Genomic DNA, 23,341 nt, shown 5'->3' with positions numbered 1-23,341 from the left:
ACAGCTGTAGAACAAAGTTGGTACTTGGGGTCAGCATTTACTGATAAAGTATAAGGAAATTGGTCATTGACATATGTTTTATCTGTTAATCAACTTATTTTAAAAGGCAGCATTCCTTTCCATTGGTCTGTGAAGTTAGGAAGTTCAGTTGTCAACAAACCAACCGCATTCATCTTGGGCCTAGCAATTACATTCTGGTAGTTTTAACTTCCATCATAGTATTGGAGCAGACGTCCTTTTAGAGTGTTGAATGAACAACTTGAGTTCATTTTACCGTATGAGGAACATCTAGCAGCTCTTGGGCTGTATTGCCTGAAGTTCAGGAGAATGAGGGGGAATCTCATAGAAACATTCTGAATGTTAGAAGGCCTAAACAGGTCAGATATGGCAAAGTTACTTCCCATGGTAGGGGATTCTAGGACAAGAGGGCATGACTTCAGGATTGAAGGACATCCTTTTAGAACTGAGAAGCAGAGAACTTACTTTGATCAGAAGGTGGTAAATCTGTGGAATTTGTTGCCATGAGCAGCTTTGGAGTCCAAGTCATTGGGTGTATTTAAGGCAGAGAGGGATAGGTTCTTGATTAGCCAGGGCATCAAAGGGTATGGGGAGAAAGCAGGGGAGTGGGGATGACTGGATAAAGTGGATCAGCCCATGATTAAATGGCAGTGCAGACTCGACAGGCCGAATGGCCTACCTTTGCTCATAAATCTTATTGTCTATGGTCTTATTTTGAATTTCAGGAGAACCAAAGTAATTATTTCTGATTTTTTTTCAGTCAGATGAGATAAAAAGTCTGTAGAAACTTTTGTTTAAAATTAAGTATGTCTTACAGGTAAACAAGAGAAAGTCTGCAAATCCTAAGCAACACACGCAAAATGCTGGAGGAACTCAGAAAGCATCAATGGAAATGAATAAACAGTCAACGTTTCAGGCCGAGACCCTTCTTCAGGACTGAGAAAGGAGAGGGCAGGTGCCCGAATAAAAGGTGGGGGGGGGGGGTGAAAAAGGTGAGCTGGAAGGTAATAGGTGAAGCCAGGTGTGTGGGGAAGGTCAAGGGCTAGAGAAGAAGGAATCTGATAAGAGAGGAGAGAGGAGCATAAGAAAAAGGGAAGGAGGAGGGGACACAGGGTGAAATATAAAACAAGCTAGCTTCACCGGCATGATTTTTAATCATAAAATAGGAAGAGGCGTCTCTTACTGCCTTCTTGTATGCAATTAAAATGTTCTGTATAATTCTATTGCACCGTTTTATTAAACAAAGGAAAAACTCTCCAGAAGGAACAGTTATCACCATGCAAATGCATTTACAGAAAGGTGTGGATAAACCTGGAGGAGGATGTTGAATTATTCATTTCCCTCCAATATTACATTTGAAAAATCTTTGGAAGAAAAGTCATCTAGAACTTGGCTTTACTTCAGGACAATCATCTTATATTTATACCCCAGAAAATGTAGTTGTCTTCTCTGTAAGTAATAATAAATTTTCTCTTCACAGTGGGATAAGGCTCCAGTCTTGAGGTGAATTCATTACAGAGGAAATTACAGCAGTAAGCAGTTTACGGTTTGGGGAAATGGAGAGATCTTCAAGAGTATATCAATTGACTTTCAAAACCTGGAGAAGAATCTCAGCCGGAAACATCATCCATCTGATTACCCTTTTCCATGGATGCTGCCAGGCCTGCTGAATTCCTCCAGCGTCTTGTGTGCATTGCTCTGGATGTCCAGCATCTGCAGACTTCCTCGTGTTTGCGATTTACTTTTCTATCAGTGACGAAACTGCATCTGACCTAAACAGTCGCACAACATTTTTAAAACTGTTATGCAAATACTTTGCATTACTACCAGTGGTGGAAAAATAAATAAACCTTTGCTGAGATTTACTACAGTCTCAGAGAGCGCCCTGCCTTAGTGAATGCATTACTTGATGTCTCAGTGTTGATTATGCATAAAGATTTATAAACCATTCTGCGAGCTACCTAATTATAGCCCTGTCAAGAGAACTGATACTTTTAAAGAAGTCCACATTCATTTTTGGAATGCAAGGACTTGGCTTATTTTGACACAAATGTAGCGGTTGCTGTGAAACCCAGGTGTTTTCCTGTGTCTTTAAGGAGAAGGCTGTACAGTCTCCATTGCTCCAGCATCATATTACAGTGAGTCACTTAACTGGAGTTCAAGCAGAATTCCACAGCTGAAGGATTTCTACTTAACTGGTTTATCAATTATTCATGCCTTCTGTCTGAGTGCGATGAATGAGCACATCGTCTCCATTCACAAGATGAACTCTGCACAGGTGAGCAGCACGAATGGAACTGATCAATTTTGGTTCTTTGCCTCAATATCTCTTTCAGCAGCTGCCTCTGAGAAGATTAAAAATTATTCTGATTTTTATTCACAAATGTGTTTGTGATGCAAATTAGGAACTCGCGATACATTACCACAGCGGTTATGAAAATTTCAAGGGATCACTTTGAACAAGTTATTTCTTTATGGTGTTGAAAAGAGTGCTTTTCTTTACAAAAGGGCACTAGGATCATAATTAGAATCACGTTTATTATCACCGATATGTATTGTAGAGTTTGTTGTTTAGCAGCAGCAAACAGTGCAATACATAAAAGATTACTATAAGTTGCCAAGCTGTATCAGCCCTTGCCCTTCCCTTGGACAACATTGGTGACGTAGAGAGGGGAGACCAGCTGCACGGGCAACAGCCGGTCTTCCATACAATCTTGCCCAACCCTATGCCCTGGAGAAGACTTTCCAGGCACAGGTTCATGGTCTCGCGAGACTAACAGATGCTATACTATAAATTACAATAAGACATATTTAAAAAATGAAAAAGAATCCAAAAAGAGAACAAACTAGTGAGTTGCTGTTCATGGGTCCATGAACTGTTCAGAAATTCAATGACAGAATAATTATCTATTATTTATTAAGTCACTTCCAGGCATTCAAGCTACACTGCACAGCAATCCCCCAGTTTAACCCTAGCCTAATCATAGGACAATCTACAATGGCCAATTAACCTACCAACCGGTATGTCTTTGGACTGTGGGAGAAAACTGGAGCATCTGGAGGAATACCCATGAGGCAACAGGGAGAACATACAAACTCCTTACAGACAGCAGCAGAAATTGAACCCGGGTTGCTGTAAAGCATCGTACTAACCACTACGCTAGAAGAAGCTGCTTCTAAGACAGCTGGTGTGCATCTTCAGGCTCCTGAACCTCCTGCCTGACTCACACCACCAGATTCAGGAACAGTTACTACCCCTCAACTATCAGGCTCTTGAACAAAGGAGGACAACTACACTCATCTATTGAGATGTTCCCACAGCCAATGATCTCACTTTAAGGACTGTTTATCGTGTTATTTCATGTTCTCATTATTTATTGCTATTTATTTATTTATATTTGCAAAGTTTGTTGTCTTCTGGACTCTGGTTGATCTTTCATTGATCCTCTTTACAGTTACTACTCTATAGATTTGTTGAGAATGCCCACAGAAAAAGGAATGTTGTAAATATAAAATATAAAATTTACTTTGAACCTTGAACTTTTCCCTCTGTCATTATTTGGGGTCTAATAAAACACCAGGCCCTGTTCTCCAATTCATACAAGGCCCTGCTTGTCAATCACCCCAAACTTGCTAAGTTACTTTGGTGTCATACTTAATGCAGTTAGTGCTATTGCTATACAGCTCCAGAGGTCCAAGTTCAGTTCCAACTGTGTGGAGTTTGCATGTTTATCCTATGATCATTGGGTGTTCCAGCTTCATTCAATTTCTTAAAGACATGCTAGTAGCTTAACTGGTTACTGCAAATGACTCATTAGTGTGGACACGTGACAAAAAGAGGAAGTAGACAGGCATTCAGCAGAGAGAAAGGATAAGGCAAGGCTGGACAAAAGCAACTGTTTTGCTATGGTCGAACATGGACTCAATGGATTGAATAATCTCCTTCTATGTCACAGTAAGTAAATGCATTAGCTACCAGTTTGGCATTCTTTCAACTTTAAACTTCCTATCATTGTCATAATCCTGCATGGCCTAATTATCTCTTTATATATCTCCTCCTGCCCCCAACCCTCTGAGATCTCATCTATTTCAATTCTGGCCTTTTGCACATCATCTATTTGTAGTCCATTTCCATCAGAGATGTGAGGCCAAATTTTGTTTGCTAATGCTCCAGTGAGATGTCCTGGGACATGAAGTAACATTACAATGCTGTTTCAGAGATGAGATGTAAACTTGTTCATTTCCTTTGCTCAGCCCTTCCAATTTTTGAATTTTTTGCTTGATTTCCATCTCTCTCCACTGCTGGGTCTCAAGTTTGTGCCCTGGAATGTTTTCCACTTAATTTTGTTTTCACTTATGAATGAATTCTTTGCATCTATATTTACTCAGGAGACAGATACAGAGTCTATAAAAGTGCGGCAAAGTGGCATCAACTTCATGGACCCTGTACAGATTACAGAGGAGGAGCTGTTTGCTATCCTGAGGCAAATCAGAGTGAATAAATCCCCAAGGCCTGATGAGGTGTTCCCTCAGACCCTGCAGGAGGCAAGTAGAGAAATTGCTGGGGCCCTAGCAGAGATATTTAAATCATCCTTAGTGACAGACGAGTACCAGAGAATTGGAGGATAGCTAACGTTGTTCTGCTGTTTAAAAAAAGCTCCAAGCTTAAACCAAGAAATTATAGGCCAGTGAGTCTGACATCAGTTGTGGAAGAGTATTCTAAGGGATCGGATATATAGGTATTTGGATGGACATAGACTGGCTAAGGATAGTCAACATGGCTTCATGAGTGATAGATCATGTTGAACCATTCTTATAGAGCTTTTCAGGCAAGTTACCAGGAAAGTGGATGAAGGCAAGTTAGTGGATGTTGTCTATATGGACTTTAGTAAGGCAGTTGATGAGATCCTGCATAGGAAGCTGGCCAAGAAGGTTCAGGATGAGGTACTAAATTGGTTAGACATAGGCTTTGTGGGAGAAGCCAGAGAGTGGTAGTGCCTCTCTGACTGGAGACCTGTGACTAGTGGAGTGCCACAGGGATTGATGTTGGGTCCTTTGCAATTTGTCCTCTATGTTAATGATCGGGATGATAACGTGGTTAACTGGAACATCAAATTTATGGATGAATCAAGGATTTGGGTGTACTGGACAGGGACGAAAGCTGTCAGAGCTTGCAGAGGGATCTGCAGCAGCTGGAAAAATGGGAGATGGAATTTAATGCAGATAACACAAGGATTTGCACTTCGGTGGGACCATCCAGACTAGTCTTACACAGTGAATGGTAGAGCACTGAGGAGTGTGGTAGAACAAAGGGATAAGAAAATACAGTTCCATAATTCATTGAAAGTGGCGTCATAGGTAGAGAAGGTCATAAAGCATTTGGCTCATTTGCCTTCGTAAATCAATGTATTGAGTACAGGAGATGTGATGTTATGTTGAAGTTGTATAAGATGCTGGTGAGGTCTAATTTGGAGTATTGTGTGCAGTTATGGTCACCCACCTACAGGAATATAAATAAGGTTGAAAGAGTATGGAGAAAATTTACAAGGATGTTGCTGGGTCTGGAAGATCTGCATTATAATGGATTAGGACAGTATTCTTTAGAATGTAGAAGATTGAGAGGATATTTGGTAGAGGTCTACAAAATTATAAGGGGTATAGATAGGGTAAATGCAAGCAGGCTTTTTCCACTGAGGTTGGGTGGGACTGCAACAAGAGGTCATGGGTTAAGGGCAAAAAGTGAGAAGTTTAAGGGGAACATGAGGGGAAACTTCTTCGCTCAAAGCATCTTGAGAATGTGGAATGAGCTGCCTGCACAAGTGGTGCATGCGAGTTCAATTTCAACGTTTAAGAGAAATTTGGATAGGTACATTGATAGTAGGGGTATGAGGGCTATGGTCCTGGCACAGGAAGTAGGCAGTTTAAATGGCTTTTGTCATGGATCAGATGGGCCAAAGGGCCAGTTTCATGCTGTACTTCTCTGACTCTATTTTGAGTTCATGATAGAGAAATCCTCAGTGTAAGTTTTCAGATTGCAGAGCCAAAGATCAATTCTCAGTCTTTACAGAATTAACTGATCTCGGTTATATGCAATATTTGTCTAAAACCACACAATACTCTGGACGCAGACGTAGTGGGGTGGGCAGGGATGGAGAAAGATTGGATAACCTGTAGTTCCTACTTTTGAGTGCTTGATAGTGCCCATTTACTGAGCATGTGAGCTTTGAGTGAGTCAGAAAGAGGCTTGGCTCTGATTCTTTCTACAGTTAAATATGTGCCATCACGTCCAGGTTCATGTGGTAGGATCATTGAATAGTTCTGTAATGAAGGAATCCCACACAGCCCACTACAACTCTTTGAACAAAGAATGCCAACGACTCTACTCCCCTGCAAAGCATTCCACTTCAAATATATATCTAATTTCCATTTGTGAGGAATTGCCATGTGATTGACAAAGTAGAGGCTGGTTGCATTTGGGTTCTCAGAAATACTTCAGTCATTTTCTTCAGAGGAGTGGAGACAATAAGAACAGAGTCAGTGTTAATCTAACACTCAAAATGTAATGAAAGATTTCTAATCAACTCAACAACCTGCTCTTTTAATAAAGAGCCTCCATTACTTCCATGAATGCTGGAATAACACACCTCCATAATTATTTTTTACTTCCTTTCAGGTAAGAATAATACCAGGAATTACCAGCAATAGTTCTTACATGTGGGAATGCAGGAAATCGTGAGAAGTTGGTGCTGCTGAATTGTTTCCCTTATAAAAGGCTTCGATATTCTCCATCAAGTAAATGTCAGTTCAGAAAGCCTATAATTCCCAGCATCACGACTGTGAAAAGCTGACATATGAGAGCACGGTACCTCTCTCTCTCCCTCACATGTATGCTGCCTTTAACAAAAGCAAGATTGCTTCACCTTCTGAAAGGTTGATAGGCATTACTTCTGTATACAGACAGCCTGTCAGCTCAAAATTGCTAACTATCTCTGTATCATTTTACTTCCAAAATGTTTCTCATGAACAGGTATTCTAATGTACCTCATTCAAGACAGTTGAATGGGATTACTAGTAGACATTTTATAACACTTCCTTGAGAGACTTCATTTGTAGAATTTGTCTTAATCTTGTTTTGACGTCTTTAGGTTTCCTGATTTATATATAGGCACACATTATGCTGGAAATAATAAATAAGCTAGTACTTGCAGAAAAAGGAAGCATTTTGAGTCAAACATGAAAACGTTAACATGATTTTTCTTCAGTTCTGATGAAGGGTCCTCAGCCCACAACGTCAACTGTTCATTCCTATCCATAGATGCAGTCTGACCTGTTGAGCTCCTCCAGCACATTGGGTGTATTGCTCTAGATTTCCAGCATCTGTATACATGATTTTTCTCTCCAATGATGCCACTGGAAGTCCCAAATATTTACAAAGTTTTTGACTTTTATTTCCTATTTCCTGCATCTGAACTCTTCCTATTTTTACTACACACTGTCTAACTAAAAAATTAATTACAATGAGCTCTTGTGCCCCAGGTGTTTCCATTTAAGCAACAAATTATTTCTGAGATAAATGTTGTTCTAAGTATAAAGTATTCTAAAACTGACCTTAGCTACCAACTGTTATTTCTTCAATAATTCCAGTAGTTGTGTTAGGAATAGGTGTTCTACAATTAGCTACCGATGTTCTACACTAAGCTTTAATCTCTGTAGATATTCCTGAATTATTTCTTATGCAACATCAGATTCCTGCAATAGTTATTAAGCCAGTAGTTTCTAATGTTGTGTTTGTGAAGGATTGTTTATACTGAAGACCTTTTTCTTCCTAGTCCCTACAAACAATCCTTCAAGTAACGAAGTCTTCACTAATCAATCAACACTAAGCTTAATCGATCCTTCTAACACATTACACAGGCATGCAATAGGTTGCAATCGTGTTCCTATTGTCACTGTAATCATTGAAAAAGAATATATGGAGTCATGTCTTATAGTGCAGAGTAAAATAAGTTTCCAAATGGCTCCTCATTTCTGTTCACTATTATTAGATATATATGATCTTAATTCATGAAAAGTCTTAGGCAGAAATCTATAGCTAGGATGCCTATGACTTTTCAACAGTACTGTAGGACATTGAACCCAAGAGCACTACCTCACAAACACAAGAAAATCTGAAGATGCTGGAAATCCAAACCAACACGCACAAACTGCTAGAGGAACTCAGCAGTCAGGTGCAGGTAGGTGTTGTAGGCAATAAGAGTAAACAGCTGACTTTTTGGTCCGAGACTGGAAAGGAAAGGAAGAGTCAGACAAGAAGGTGGGGGGAGGAGAGGAAGGAGTACGCTGTGTAAAGTGATAGGTAAAAGCAGGAGAGGGGAAGATGTGAAATAAAGAGCTGGGAAGTTGATTAGTTAAAGAGATACAGGGTCGGAGAAGGGAGAATCTGATAGGAGAGGACAGAAGACCATGGAACAAAGTGAAGAGGGAGGAGAACCAAAGGGAGGTGATGGACAGGTAAGAAGGGAAGGTCTAAGGGGGTATCAATAATGGGGAATGGTGAAGGAGAGGGTCGGGGGCAATTACCGAAAGTTTGAACTCGATGTTCATGCCATCAGCTTGAACATCAGCCAGCACTGCCTCCCTACATTTTAAAAATTTTTGCACTACTTGTTAAAGTTAACTATTTTATATATATATATATAAATATGTAAGTCACAATTTTATTCTCTCTATTATTATGTATTGTAGTATACTGCTGCCGCAAAGGCAGCAAGTTTTTGCTGGTGACATATGCCGCATTGTTCACTCCTGTCTGTGTGACGCTGAGACTATGAGACTGCCCCCAGATGCTGTGCTTCATGTCTGTGAACATTGCAGCGATTTGCCCCACTAATACGATAAACTGAATACGCAAGCTTTGTGCCTACTCCACCTGCTCCAGAGATTTGGATCTAAGACTCAGTTTGGTTCAGAATGCTGTTGCTTGCTTCCATTGTTTATCTGATTTATGTTTTTTTTCTCTTTCTCTGCACATTAGGTGTTGGTCTTTACATTTTTTTTAATTGGGTTCTCCTGGGTTTCTTGCTTTGCAGCTGCCTGTAACCAGACAAATCTCAAGGTAGTATAATTTATGCATTCTTTGTTAACATAGAAACATGGAAAACCTACAACACAATACAGGCCCTTCCGCCCACAAGGGTGTGCCGAACATGTCCCTATCTTAGAAATTACTAGGCTTACCCATAGCCCTCTATTTTACTAAGCTCCATGTACCTATCTAAAAGTCTCTTAAAAGACCCTATTGTATCCACCTCCACCACCATTGCTGGCAGCTAATTCACACACTCACCACTCTCTGAGTAAAAAGCTTAACCCTGACATCTCCTCTGTACCTACTCCCCAGCATCTTAAACCTGTGTCCTCTTGTGGCAACCATTTCAGCCCTGGGAAAAGCCTCTAACTATCCACACGATCAATGCCTCTCATCATCTTATACACCTCTATCAGGTCACCTCTCATCCTCTGTCGCTCCAAGGAGAAAAGGCTGAATTCACTCAACCTCTTCTCATAATGCATTCTCCCCAAGCCAGGCAACATCCTTGTAAATCTCCTCTGCACCCTTTCTATAGCTTCCACATCCTTCCTGTTGTGAGGTGACCAGAACTGAGCACAGTACTCCAAGTGGGGTCTGACCAGGGTCCTATATAGCTGCAACATTACCTCTCGGCTCCTAAATTCAATTCCGTGATTGATGAAGACCAATACACCATATGCCTTCTTAACCACAGAGTCAACCTGCACATCTGCTTTGAAAGTCCTATGGACTCGGACCCCAAGATCCCTCAGATCCTCCACACTGCTGAGTGTCTTACCATTAATACTATATTCTACCATCATATTTGACCTACCAAAATGAACCACTTCACACTTAACTGGGTTGAACTCCATCTTCCACTTCTAATTGTTAATAAGTCTACTTTGAATATTTGAATATTAAACCTTATTTGGATTCTGTGAGAACCATTGGTTGCAGTCTAGAACAGTTAAAGCTCTAACATTCGCCTTCTGTCACATTTGCTGGCTACTGCTGCTCCCTTAGTTCATTCCAGTTTTAAAGTATTTGACTGTACTTCTGCAGATGAGTCATTCATGAAAAATGTACACAAACAGAATGGGCCAATGCATTTTTCATTCTAATCTATTATTGTTCAGTTCCTTAAGCAGAGCTAAACTGAATATGGATACTAGTAAACTTAACCATTTTACCGTCTTAAGGCATGACAGTGACCATATTTCAATTGGAGTTTGAGGAGATGTGCTATGTCATCTAAAACACTCATAAATCTATACAGTTGTACAGCAGACAGCATTCTAACAGGCTGCTTCAACATCTGGTGTGGAGGTCACAGGATCAAAATAAGTTGCAGACAGCTATAAACTTAGTCAGCTCCATCATGGGCACTAACCTCTATAGAATCCAGGACATCTTCAAGGAGCGATGCCTCAAAAAACATAACACCCATCATTAAGGGCCCTCATCACCCATGTCATGCCTTGTTCTCATTGCTACCATCAGGAAGGAGGTACAGAACACTGAAGGCACCGATTCAACAATTTAGGAACAGCATTTACCCTTCTGCCATCTGATTTCTGAATGGACAATGAACCCATGAACACTTCCTCACTACTTTTTATTTCCATTTTTGCATCATTTATTTAATTAATCTATTTGCCATCATTCCCATAAACCTGATTGATAAGTTACCGAACCTGGGCCTCTGTACCTCCTTCTGCAATTGGATCCTCGACTTCCTAACCAGAAGAGCACAACCTGTGCAGATTGGTGATAATATTTCCTCCTCGCTGACAATCAACACTGGTGCACCTCAGGGTTGTGTGCTTAGCCCACTGCTCTACTCTCTCTATACCCATGACTGTGTGCCTAGGCATAGCTCAAACACCATCTATACATTTACTGATGATACAACCATTGTTGGTAGATTCTCAGATGGAGGCAAGAGGGCATTCAGGGGTGAGATATACAAACTAAAGGAGTGGTATCGCAGCAACAACCTGGCACTCAACGTCAATATGACGAAAGAGCTGTTTGTGGACTTCAGGAAGGGTAAGATAAAGGAATACATACCAATCCTCATAGAGGGATCAGAAGTGGAGAGAATGAGCAGTCTTATGTTCCTGGGTGTCAAGATCTCTGAGGTCCAACATATCGATGCAGCTATAAAGAAGGCATGACAGCGACTATACTTCATTAGAGGTTTGAAGAGATTCAGTATCTCAACAAAAACATTAAAAAACTTCTATAAATGCACCATGGAGAGCATTCTGACAGGTTGCATCACTGTCTGGTATGGGCGGGGCGGGGGGGGGGGGGTTCATGCTGGATAGTTACCACTGGGGTCAATTTGGGACTGCTTTATTTCACGTTCTATGTCAATAATTTGGATTACCTTGTGGTTATGTTTTCAGCTGATACAAAAATAGTTGGAGGGGCAGGTAGTGTTGAAGATGCGAGGAGTCTGGAGAAAGACTTGGGCAGACCAGGAGAATGGGCAAAAATGTGGCAGTTGGAAGTTGGGAAGTGTATAGTCATGCACATTGTTAGAAGGAAAAAAGGCATAGTCTACTTTATAAAGAGGGAGAAAATCCAGAAATCAGAGGTGCAAAAGGACTTAGGAGTCCTCGTGCAGGATTCCCTGAAGATTAATTGCAGGTTGACTTGGTGGTAAAAAAGGTAAATACAATGTTAGCTTTCATTTCAGGAATTCTGAAATATAAAATCAAGGCTGTAATACTGATGTTTTATAAAGAATTAGTCAGATTGCACTTGGAGTGTTATGCGCTGTTTGGGGCCCTCATCTAAGAAAGGATATGCTAGCACTGGGGTGTGTCCAGAGGAGGTTCACGAGAATTATCCTGGGAATGAAAGGGTTAATTTATTAGGTGCTTTTTTTGCTGGCTTTGGTCCTGTACTTGCTGGAGCTTAGAAGAATGAGGGATGATCTCATTGAAACCTATCGAATTTTGAAAGGCCTGAACAGAGTGGACAGAGGGAGGATGTCCAAAGTTCAAAGTACATTTATTTTTTTTAAATATGTATAGCAGTATACAAACCTGAAATTCACCTTCTTGCAGGCAGCCACAAAAACAAGCTAACACATTAGAATCTGTTAAAAGTGTAACCCCACTCAACAAGATCATCAAATGCCCAACGTGCGAAAAAAAACTGCAATTAGTTCAGTTCAGCGGTGAAGCACCCGATCAAACCGCGATCAGAAGTGAACTGGCGCACAAGGAACAAGTTTCCTATAATGTGGGAGTGTAGAACCAGAGGGCACAGCTGCAGAATACACAAACGTCCATGTAGAACAGAGATGAATAGGAATTTCTTTGGCCAGGCAGTGGTGAATCTAAGGGGTTCTTTGCTACCTTCAGCTGTGAAAGCCAAGTCATTGGGAATATTTAAAGTGGAGGTTAATAGGTTCTCAATTAGTAAGGGCATCAACGATTACGGTAGAGGGCTGTAAAATGGGGTTGAGAGGGATGATAAATCAGCCATGATGGAATGTCGAAGCAGACTCAATGGATCAAATGGTCTATTTTTGCTCATATGTCTTGTGGTATTATTATAGTCCAGAATTCTTTTAGTTCTTACCTCAGATCTCCAGTGTGTGCAATGTTTTGCTTTTGGACTTAAAACAATTCTGTCTATTTTATTTCTGGTGCTACTTACCTGGATTGTCAACTCATAGGAATATCTTCTCTCTCAATTTAAGTTTGTGATAGAATGTTATTCCTCTATGTCAATGCCTTGAAATCCATTACTGAGATGGCCGGCAGGGCTAATGGATTTAGCATTGATTCACTGGCTTAACTGTAATCCTCAAAGTGAAAGGACATAGGGAATGCACACAACATCATAAGAAAACTTCCAAATTCTTTCCGAGTCATAGGACGATACTGTCACTGAAATAAAAGATATTTTCCTTAGCCATCACAAATATGTACATATTGCACGCAGATTTAATTTTCATGGGATTGTCGATCAATGTAATATTTTTGCAAACAATATGCACTGTATCCTTCCCTTCTCTCCCACTTACTGAAGCACAGCTTCTGCCATTTGTTGCAGATGAACAATCGTCCATGTGCACAGAAATCTACTACAGAGAGGTATTGGAGACAGCTGGAGGAGGAAACTAGAAGTCCATGAGTCACTCTTCATCAGGTTATCGAGGTGGAAAGGGTCAGTAACTTTGTACTCCTTGGCATTATCATTTTAAAGGATCTGTTGTGGATCCAAGATGTAGGTGTCATTACAAAGCAAACACAACAGTGCCTCTATTTTCTTAGAAGTTTGCAAAGATTCGGCATATCATCTAAAGATTTGACAAACTTCTATACATGCATAGTGGAGAGTATACTAACTGGTTGCATCACAGCTGGGTGTGGAAACACCAATACCTTTGAATGGAAAAGCATACATAAGGTAGTAGGGACAGACATGTAAATCCCTCCCCAACTCTGAGCACCTCTGTAAGGAGCACTGTCACAGGAAAGCAGGATCCATCATTAAGAACAGCTCCCCGCCGCGCCCCCACAACCATCCAAGCCATGCTCTCCTCTTACTGCTGCCAACTGGGAGGAGGTACAGGAGCCTGAGGTTGCACACCATCACGTTCAGGAACAGTTATTACCACTCAGTCTTCAGGTTCCTGAACCAGAGCAGATAATTGCACTCACCTCAACACTGAGCTGATTCTACAACATGTGAATTCACTTTCAAAGACTCCACAACTCATGTTCTCAATATTATCTATTTCCATTTTGCAGTTGCATAATTTATTGTCTTTTGCACATTGGTTGTTTGTCTGTCTTTGTGAGTAGTTTTTCATTGATTCTATTGTATTTCTTTGTATTTTCTGTGAATGTTCACAAGAAAATTATTATCAAGGTAATATGTGGTGAAATATATGCACTTTGACAATAAATTGGCTTTGAACTTTAAACTTTTATCGTCGGTGAGTGCTGGTTGTTATTCGATGGTGGAGGAAATCACACCTGAACCTCAGCTTTTCACACTCGATTACCAGCCTAATGTGTCTCCATTTAAGCTATAGGGGACAGTAATCCCTATTTGCTTCCTACATCTGTTAATGTCCTTTTCAGAGAAACAAAGGAATTAACTTCTTACAGATAGTTTTAAGTCTGCAAAAGGCAACCAAGCATAAGAATGTGATCAATTGACCTTGCTCCAGTTTCCGGCATTCACAGCTAGTTTAACTCAAGGTCGTTGCGGACTTTCATTGGTTCTATTATGATTATGGTCCTATTTTGGATTTATTGAGTATGCCTGCAAGAAAATTAATCTCAGGGTTGTATATGATGATATAAATGTACTTTGATAATAAATTTACTTTGAACTTTGAACTTAAACAAAGCCCATAACACCACTTCATAAGACAATAAATATTGCAGGCAAGTGTGACAGCGAAGCATGTATGCAGGTAAGGTTAAGAACTGAGCCAGCTCGAGGATGCTGAAAGGAAAGTTTCAAGGTCAGGCTCAGAGGAGCAATACCAAATAGATTCAACATAATTTATGTAAGTTATAGACAATAGACAATAGACAATAGGTGCAGAAGTAGACCATTCGGCCCCTCAAGTCTGCACCACCATTCTGAGATCATGGCTGATCATTCACTATCAATACCCAGTCCCTGCTTTGTCCCCATATCTCTTGATTCCCCTATCCATCAGATATCTATCTAGCTCCTTCTTGAAAGCATCCAGAGAATTGGCCTCCACCGTCTTCCGAGGCAGTGCATTCCACACCTCCACAACTCTCTGGGAGAAGAAGCTCTTCCTCAACTCTGTTTTAAATAACTGACCTCTTATTCTCAATCCATGCCCTCTGGTACTGGACTCTCCCAACATCTGGAACATATTTCCTGCCTCAATCCTATCAAATCCTTTAATTATCTTAAACGTTTCAATCAGATCCCCTCTCAATCTCCTCAATTCCAGCATGTACAAGCCCAATCTCTCCAATCTCTCTGCGTAAGACAGCCCTGCCATCCCAGGAATCAACCTAGTGAGTCTACGCTGCACTTCCTCAATTGCCAGAATGTCCTTCCTTAAACCTGGAGACCAAAACTGTACACAATATTCCAGGTGTGTTCTCACCAGGGCCCTGTACAAATGCAAAAGGACATCCTTGCTCTTGTACTCAATTCCCCTTATAATAAAGGCCAACATTTCACTTGCCCTCTTCACTGCCTGTTGCACTTGCTCATTCACCTTCATTGACTGGTGAACTAGGACTCCGAGGTCTCTTTGCATTTCTCCCTTACCTAACTCTACACCGTTCAGCCAATACTCTGCCCTCTTGTTCCTGCTTCCAAAGTGGATAACTTCACATTTATTCACATTGAATGACATCTGCCAAGTATCTGCCCACTCACCCAGCCTATCCAAGTCTCCCTGTATTCTCCTAACGTCCTCTTCGCATGTCACACTGCCACCCAGTTTAGTATTGTCAGCAAACTTGCTGATATAGTTTTCAATGCCCTCATCTAAATCGTTGACATAAATCGTAAAGAGCCGTGGTCCCAATACAGAGCCCTGTGGTACCCCACTAGTCACCTCCAGCCAGTCCGAGAAACACCCATTCACTGCTACCCTTTGCTTTCTATCTGCCAACCAGTTTTCTATCCATGTTGAAACCCTGCCCCCAATGCCATGAGCTCTGATTTTACTCACCAATCTCCTATGTGGCACCTTATCGAATGCCTTCTGAAAATCTAGGTACACAACATCCACTGGCTTACCCTCGTCTAACATCCTTGTTACACCCTCAAAAAACTCCAACAGATTAGTCAAGCATGATTTGCCCTTGGTAAATCCATGCTGGCTCGGCCTAATCCTATTACTGCCATCAAGATGTGCCAGTATTTCGTCCTTAATAATGGACTCAAGCATCTTCCCCACGACTGACGTTAGGCTAACAGGGCGATAGTTCTCCGTTTTCTCCTTCCCTCCCTTCTTGAAAAGTGGGATAAGATTAGCCACTCTCCAATCTTCAGGAACTGATCCTGAATCTAAGGAACATTGGAAAATGATTACCAATGCACCCGCAATTTCCTGAGCCACCTCTTTTAGAACCCGCGGATGCAGACCATCTGGACCCGGGGATTTATTAGCCTTCAGTCCTACCAGTCTACTCATCACAGTTTCTTTCCTAATGTCAATCTGTCTCAATTCCTCTGATATCTTATGACCCTGGCCCATCCATACATCTGGGAGATTGCTTGTGTCCTCCCTGGTGAAGACAGATCTAAAGTACGCATTGAATTCTGTTGCCATTTCCCTGTTTCCCATAACAATTTCTCCCAATTCATTCTTCAAGGGGCCAACATTGTTCTTAACTATCTTCTTTCTCTTCACATAGCTAAAAAAGCTTTTGCTATCCCCTTTTATTATCCTGGCTAGACTAAGCTCATACCTGATTTTTTCTCTCCGTATTGCTTTTTTAGTTAAGATCTGCTATTCCTTAAAACTTTCCCAATCATCTGTATTCCCACTCATCTTAGCCCTGTCATACTTCTTTTTCTTTAATGCTATACAATCTCTGACTTCCTTTGTCAACCACTGTGGCCCCTTCCCCCTCTTTGAATCCTTCCTTCTCATTGGAATGAATTGCTTTTGCATCTTTTGTATTATCCCCAAGAATATCTGCCACTGCTGATCCACTGTCTTTCCTGCCAGGGCATCTGCCCATTTAACTTTGACCAGCTCTTCCCTCATGGCTCCGTAGTCTCCTTTATTTAATTGCAACACTGACACCTCTGATCTGCCCTTATCCCTCTCAAATTGTAGATAAAAACTTATCGTGTTATGATCACTACTTCCTAATGGCTCCTTTACTTCAAGATCACTTATCAATTCCTGTTCATTACACATCACCAAGTCCAAAATAGCCATGTCCCTGGTTGGCTCAAGCACAAGCTGTTCCAAAAATACATCCCTTAGACATTCCACAAACTCCCTATCCTGGGGTCCAGCACCTACCTGATTCTCCCAGTTCACCTGCATGTTGAAATCTCCCGTAACGACTGCATTACCTTTAGCACATGCCAATGTTAACTCCCTAATCAACTTGTACCCAATATCCACGCTACTGTTTGAGGGCCTGTACACAACACCCATTAGGGTCTTTTTACCCTTACTGTTCCTCAGCTCAATCCACACAGACTCTACTTCCCCTGTTCCCAAGTCACCTCTTGCTAAGGACTGAATCTCATTCCTCACCAACAGGGCCACCCCACCCCCTCTTCCCATATTTCTGTCTCTACGATAGCACGTATACCCTGGTACACTCAATTCCCAGGCCTGATCCCCTTGCAGCCATGTCTCCGTTATCCCAACAATATCGTAGTTCCCCATTTTCATCTGAGCTTCAAGCTCATCTGTCTTATTTCTGACACTACGCGCATTCAAGTATAGAATTCTTAGCCCATTCCTCCTCTCTTTGCTTAAAACACTGTCTATTGTACCTAACCCAGCTCATTACAAGTTATTGTAATATATCCTGCACATACTTATTTTTCTATTGAATAACAAAAGAAGGTAGATATCAGAATAGATGCTGGAAAGACTATGTTCACAGATGCCATAAGGCCATGTTCTTATATGCCAAGGATTTAAATAGTGTTATTAAATGTTCGGCAACTGAATTTATCAGAATAGTTTCAAAATTATACTGGATAGTGTTGCTTCTAAGAGATCTCAGCCAATCAAACTCTGGTCCCTTTGATCCAAGTTAAATAACCAGAGCTCAGTCTCTCATTGGTTGAGTGTCCAAGTTGGTGTGGTCTTTCATTGATTCTATGATGGTTATTAATCTATTATGGATTTATTAAATGTTCCCCCAAGAAAATAAATCTCAGGGTTGTATATGGTGACATAGAAAGATAGAAAACCTACAGCTCAATACAGGCCCTTCGGCCCACAAAGCTGTACCGAACATGTCTCAACCTTAGAAATTACTAGGCTTACCTATAGCCCTCTATTTTTCTAAGCTCCATGTACCTATCCAAAAGGATCTTAAAAGACCCTATTGTGTCTGCAGCCACCACCGTTGCTGGCAGCCCATTCTATGCACTCACCACTCTCTGAGTAAAAACTTATCCCTAACATCTCCTCTGTACCTACTCCCCTGCACCTTGTGTCTTCTTGTGGCAACCATTTCAGTCCTGGGAAAAGCCTTTGACTATCCACACAATCAATGCCTCTCATCATCTTATACACCTCTACCAGGTCACCCCTCATCCTCCCTCGCTCCAAGAAGAAAAGGCCAAGTTCACTCAACTTATTCTCATAAGGCATGCTCCCAATCCAGGCAGCATACTTGTAAATCTCCTTTGCACCCTTTCTATGGCTTCCAACATCCTTCCTGTAGTGAGGCGACCAGAACTGAGCACAGTATTCCAAGTGGGTTCTGAATAGGGTCCTATATAGCTGCAACATTACTTCTCAGCTCCTAAATTCAATTCCATGATTGATGAAGGCCAATACACTGTATGCCTTCTTAACCACAGAGTCAACCTGCACAGCTGCTTTGAGTGTCCTATGGACTTGGACCCCAAGATCCCTCTGATCCTCCACACTGCCAAGAGTCTTACCATTAATACTATATTCTGCCATCATATTTGACCTACCAAAGTGAACCACTTCACACTTATCTGTGTTGAACTCCATCTGCCACTTCTCAGCCCAGTTTTGCATCCTATCAACGTCCCGCTGAAACCTCTGACAACCCTCCACACTATCCACAACACCTCCAACCTTTGTGTCATCAGCAAACTTGCTAACATATCCGTGCTTTGATAATAAATTTACTTTGAACTCTGAAAAGACATGATTTGGTCTGCCCAATGGTCCTTCTGTGTTAGGAGCTGTCCACAAGCAAATTGCACATTCTAGAGATACAGGAGTATGTGCTGAGGGATGCATTGAAGATGTATGTGGACATACAGCATTCTAGAGTCCCATTGCAGCTGGACCCTGAGGGTCTGGGTGTTGTGTAGCATCCTCTCAAATGCCACGCAAGTGCATTGTTTAAGGAGTCTCGAGTGTCACATTACAAGAGAATCTATAAATACTGTAGTACAATGAATGCAAAGGAAGATGTACATCTACCACATTGATTGTATATATAATGAATAAACTACATTTTTGAAATAAAAGTATTAGCTCATTGCAACCGCTCTACTGCCTGAAATAACACAATGCATTGTAGACTGGAGAAAGTGTAGCTCCTTCCGTTACTGACCCGACAAAAAGTTCTGCTTTTGATAAGGTACATTGGGGAAAACTATTTCCACTGCGTACTCCAGGAACTACAGGGCGTAAAATTAAAACAATCACAAAAGGAAAGGAAAGAGGGATTTAGAGAATATGCTGTAAGTTAGTTTAAAAATAAGTTATGTTCTGGAAACTTTAACATCCAACAGAGAGAGGAAAGGTGACTCTGATTTCACAGCTAATCTAGAAAAATGTCCACTCAGCAGAGTAACATTCTTTCAATATTTATTGTGGAGCATTCTGCTCTGTCCATCTAGGCCATTCTCTCTTCCTACTGCTGCCGTCAGGATGGATGATAGGAGCCTCCATCACAGCAAACCTTGTTCAGGAACAGGTAATATCTGTGAATTATCAGGCTCTTGAACCAGAGGGGTAATTTCACTCACCCCAACTCTGAATCAATTCACAACCTACGGACTCATCTTTAGGGACTTTACTATAAATGCTCACTCGAAAAAGAATCGAAGGGTAGGGTATGGTCACATACAAGGGGTGATTGATAAGTTTGTGGCCTAAGGTAGAAAGAGTCAACTTTACAGAACCTAGCACAGTTATTTTTCAACATAGTCCCCTCCTACATTTACACACACAGTCCAGCAGTCGTGGAGCATACGGATCTTGGACCTCCAGAAGTGGTCCACAGCATGGGGTGATTGATAAGTTCGTGACCTAAGGTAGAAGGAGACGAGTTATACAGCTCTCGTTACATGCACATGCAGTTCAACTCTTTGAGTGATTATGCAGAAAAGTTGAAGTTAATAACTCCTTCTACTTTAGGCCACAAACTTATCAATCACCCATCCGTGGGCACTTTCTGGAGGTCCAAGATCTGTATGCTCCACGACCACTGGACTAAGTGTGTAAATGTAGGAGGGGACTACGTTGAAAAATAAATGTGCTAGGTTTTTTTTAAATTGACTCCTTCTACCTTAGGCCACAAACTTATCAATCACCCCTGGTAAATGTACTTTGATAATAAATTTACGTTGAACTTTAAAACTTTGTATGCATATGATAACGAATCAGCAGTGGAGTTCCTGTGCAAATAACCAGATTCCCCTTGATGGACTCCGTACTTCATGCTGCTTCAGTAAAGCAGCCTGCATAAGCAAAGACCCAACCTACCCATTCTCTATTTTCCCTTTTCCCAACAGGCAGAAGATGCAGAAGCCTGAAAGCACATACCACCAGGCTCAAGGACAGCTTCTATCCACCGATATGAAACTCTTGAATGGACCTCTTTTACAGTAAAATCACCTCATAGCCTGTCCCATTATGATCTTGCACTTTATCATTTACATACACTACACTTTTTAGGCAGCTTTTCACTTTATTCTACATTGTTATTGTTTTACCCTGTTCTAGTTGAATGCACTGTATAATGATTTGATCTGTGAGTACAGTACGTAAGACAAGCTTTTCTCTGTATCTTAGTACATGTGAAAACAATAAACCAAAAACCAATGTTCTCTGAACTTCCATTGAATTTGGGATTGACCAGAAATGGAAGATAGCACGTTGTCTGTCCTCCATGTAACAGGAAGGATATTGTACAAGTGGAGTAAGTACTAGGAAAGATTCTATTAATGACTCCAGAAGTAAACATCTATAATTATTGCCAGAAAAGGGCCAGATGGAGACACAGGAAACTGCTGCAAACTGCAGCAATTCACAAAGCACTGAAGGAACCATGGGTCAGGCAACATCTATGCAGCGAAATGGACAATTGACATTTTGGATCAAGGTCTTTCCGCTGGACTCATTAAGCCACCTAGGCTTAGGCTCCCCTTTTCACATGAAATGCTGTAGCAGGAAAGCAGCATCCATCATCAGGGACCCCCTCCAGCCAGGACATGCTCTCTTCTCGCTGCTGCCATCAGGAAGAAGGTAGAGGAGCCTCAGGACTTGCACCACCAGGTCTAGCAAACAGTTACTACCCCTCAGCCATCAGGCTCTTAAATAAACAATTTCAATTGCCCCATCATTAAAATGTTCCCATAATCAGTGGGCTCTCTTTCAGGGACTCTTCCTCTCATGTTTGCGTTATTCATTTATTTACATAATTGTTTCCTCTTTTTGTATTTGCAAAGTTTGGTGTCTTCTACACACTGGCTGAGTGCCCTAATCGTTAATTGATTTGGTTATAGTTAATGTTCTATAGATTTGTTGCGTATGCCAACAAGTAAATAAATCTCAGGTTATATAAGGTGACATACATGTAGCTTGAGAGTAAAATTTACTTTGAACTTTTCTAGAAGAGACTGACAGATGGCCTGATTTACTTGTTTAAAAGGGGTTCAATATAGTGGATGTGCAGAAGGTATTCCCACATGTGAAAGTAATTCAAAACCAGGCAATAAATATTGTAATAAATTCCAAAGGAAGTTCTCAGATGAGAGAAGAGTAACATTCAAGATTTGAGGTAAATGGTATTGGTGCTTTCAGCTAGAGGCAGGACAAATATATGTGGCAGAAAGACACTTTTGGAGGGTAAAATAAAGTCATTGTCTTGTCTTCTTCGGCAATTCCTTAACGTCGAGCTGACCCTATTCATGGCTTTGACATTGTTCTCAAAGTAAGGAAATCACAATTGGACACAAAATTCCAGAAAAAAACATTTGCAACCAACAATTAGCTGTCTTTTTTTGTAGGTTATGGCTTTGGATATAAAACAGAATATTTCATTATTTATTGAGGCAACAGACGGAAAGTGCTGGAGGAACTCAGCAGGTCAGGCAGCATCCATGCAAATGAATAAACAGTCGATGTTTCAGGTCGAGACCCTTCTGTAGGACTGAGTAGGAAGGGGAAAGACTCCAGAATAAGAAGGTGGAGGAGGGGAAGGAGGATAATTAGAAGGTGATAGATAGGTGGATGAATAACGTAAAGAACTGGAGAAGAAGGAATCTGATAGGAGAGGAGAGTGGACCATGGGAGAAAGGGAAGAAGGAGGGGCGCCAGGGGAGGTGATAGGCAGGTGAGGAGAAGAGGTAAGAGGACAGAGTGGAGAATAGAAGAAGAGGGAAGGGGGAAGGAAAAAAGATTACTGGAATGAGGAATCAATATTCATGCCATCAGGTAGAAGGCTAGTTAGACAGAATATGAGGTGTTGCACCTCCACCCCGAGAAAGGCCTCATGAGGCACATGAGGAGGCCATGGACCAACATGTCGGAATGGGAATGGGATCAAAATGTTTGGCAGCTGGTAAGTTCCACTTCTGGCAGATAAAGCAGCGGTGCTCAATGAAGTGGTCCCCTAATTTATGTTGGGTCTGGCCAATGTAGAGGAAGCAGCATCAGAAGCACTGGATGCAGTAGGAAACCCGAACAGATTCACAGGTGAAGTGTTACCTCACCTGGAAGGACAGATTGGGCCCTGGATAGAGGCGAAGGAGGAGGTGAATAGGTAGGTGTAGGATTTCAATCACTTGCAGGGATGTGTGCCAGGAGGGAGATTAGTGGGGAGGGTCGAATGGACAAGGGAGTCACAGAGGGAGCAATCACTGCGGAAAGCAGAGTGGAGTGTTAAAGATGTGTTTAGAGGTCGGTTCCTGCTGTGAAGATGGCAGTAGCTGAGGAGAATGATATGTTGGATGCGGAGGCTCATGATGTGGTAGGTGAGGACAAGGGTAACTCTATTCTTGGTGGGAAGATGCGGTGCATGCAGATGTCTGTGCAATGGAGGAGATGCGGGTGAAGGTAGCGTTAGTGGTGAAGGAAGGGAAACCCCTTTCTTTGAAGAAGGACAACATCACAGATGTTCTGGAAAGGAAAGCCTCATCCTGGGAACAGATACAGTGGAGGCAGGAGACTGAGAAAAGGGTACCTGTAGGTTTATAAAAGATGTTATAAGAGACATCTTGTCTCCAGAGGTAGAGACAGAGAGATCAAGAAAGGGAAGAGAGGTGTCAGAAATGTACCAAGTGTATAATAATTCATTATTT

The 23,341-nt window shown here is 41.4% G+C and overlaps 2 long non-coding RNA genes across 5 annotated transcripts in view; one reads left to right on the top strand and one right to left on the bottom strand.

Moving 5' to 3' along the window:
* The window catches only part of LOC132377738 (uncharacterized), a 134,193-nt gene that overhangs the window by 70,160 nt on the left and 40,692 nt on the right, over positions 1-23,341 (bottom strand). The gene's annotated exons all lie outside the window — the stretch shown is intronic.
* LOC132377739 (uncharacterized) lies at positions 837-21,433 on the top strand. Of its 2 annotated transcripts, none has more exons than XR_009506753.1 (3): positions 837-2,296; positions 13,166-13,279; positions 20,552-21,433. It is a non-coding gene; the product is annotated as an uncharacterized LOC132377739 (long non-coding RNA). The 2 variants fall into 2 exon arrangements; XR_009506754.1 differs by lacking the exon at positions 837-2,296 and adding an exon at positions 3,867-3,973.

This window comes from Hypanus sabinus, chromosome 19 (assembly GCF_030144855.1).
Source record: "Hypanus sabinus isolate sHypSab1 chromosome 19, sHypSab1.hap1, whole genome shotgun sequence".
In the NCBI taxonomy this organism is placed as follows: Eukaryota; Metazoa; Chordata; class Chondrichthyes; order Myliobatiformes; family Dasyatidae; genus Hypanus; species Hypanus sabinus.
Note: the sequence above shows the minus strand (reverse complement) of the source record. Positions and strands in the feature narration are given on the sequence as shown.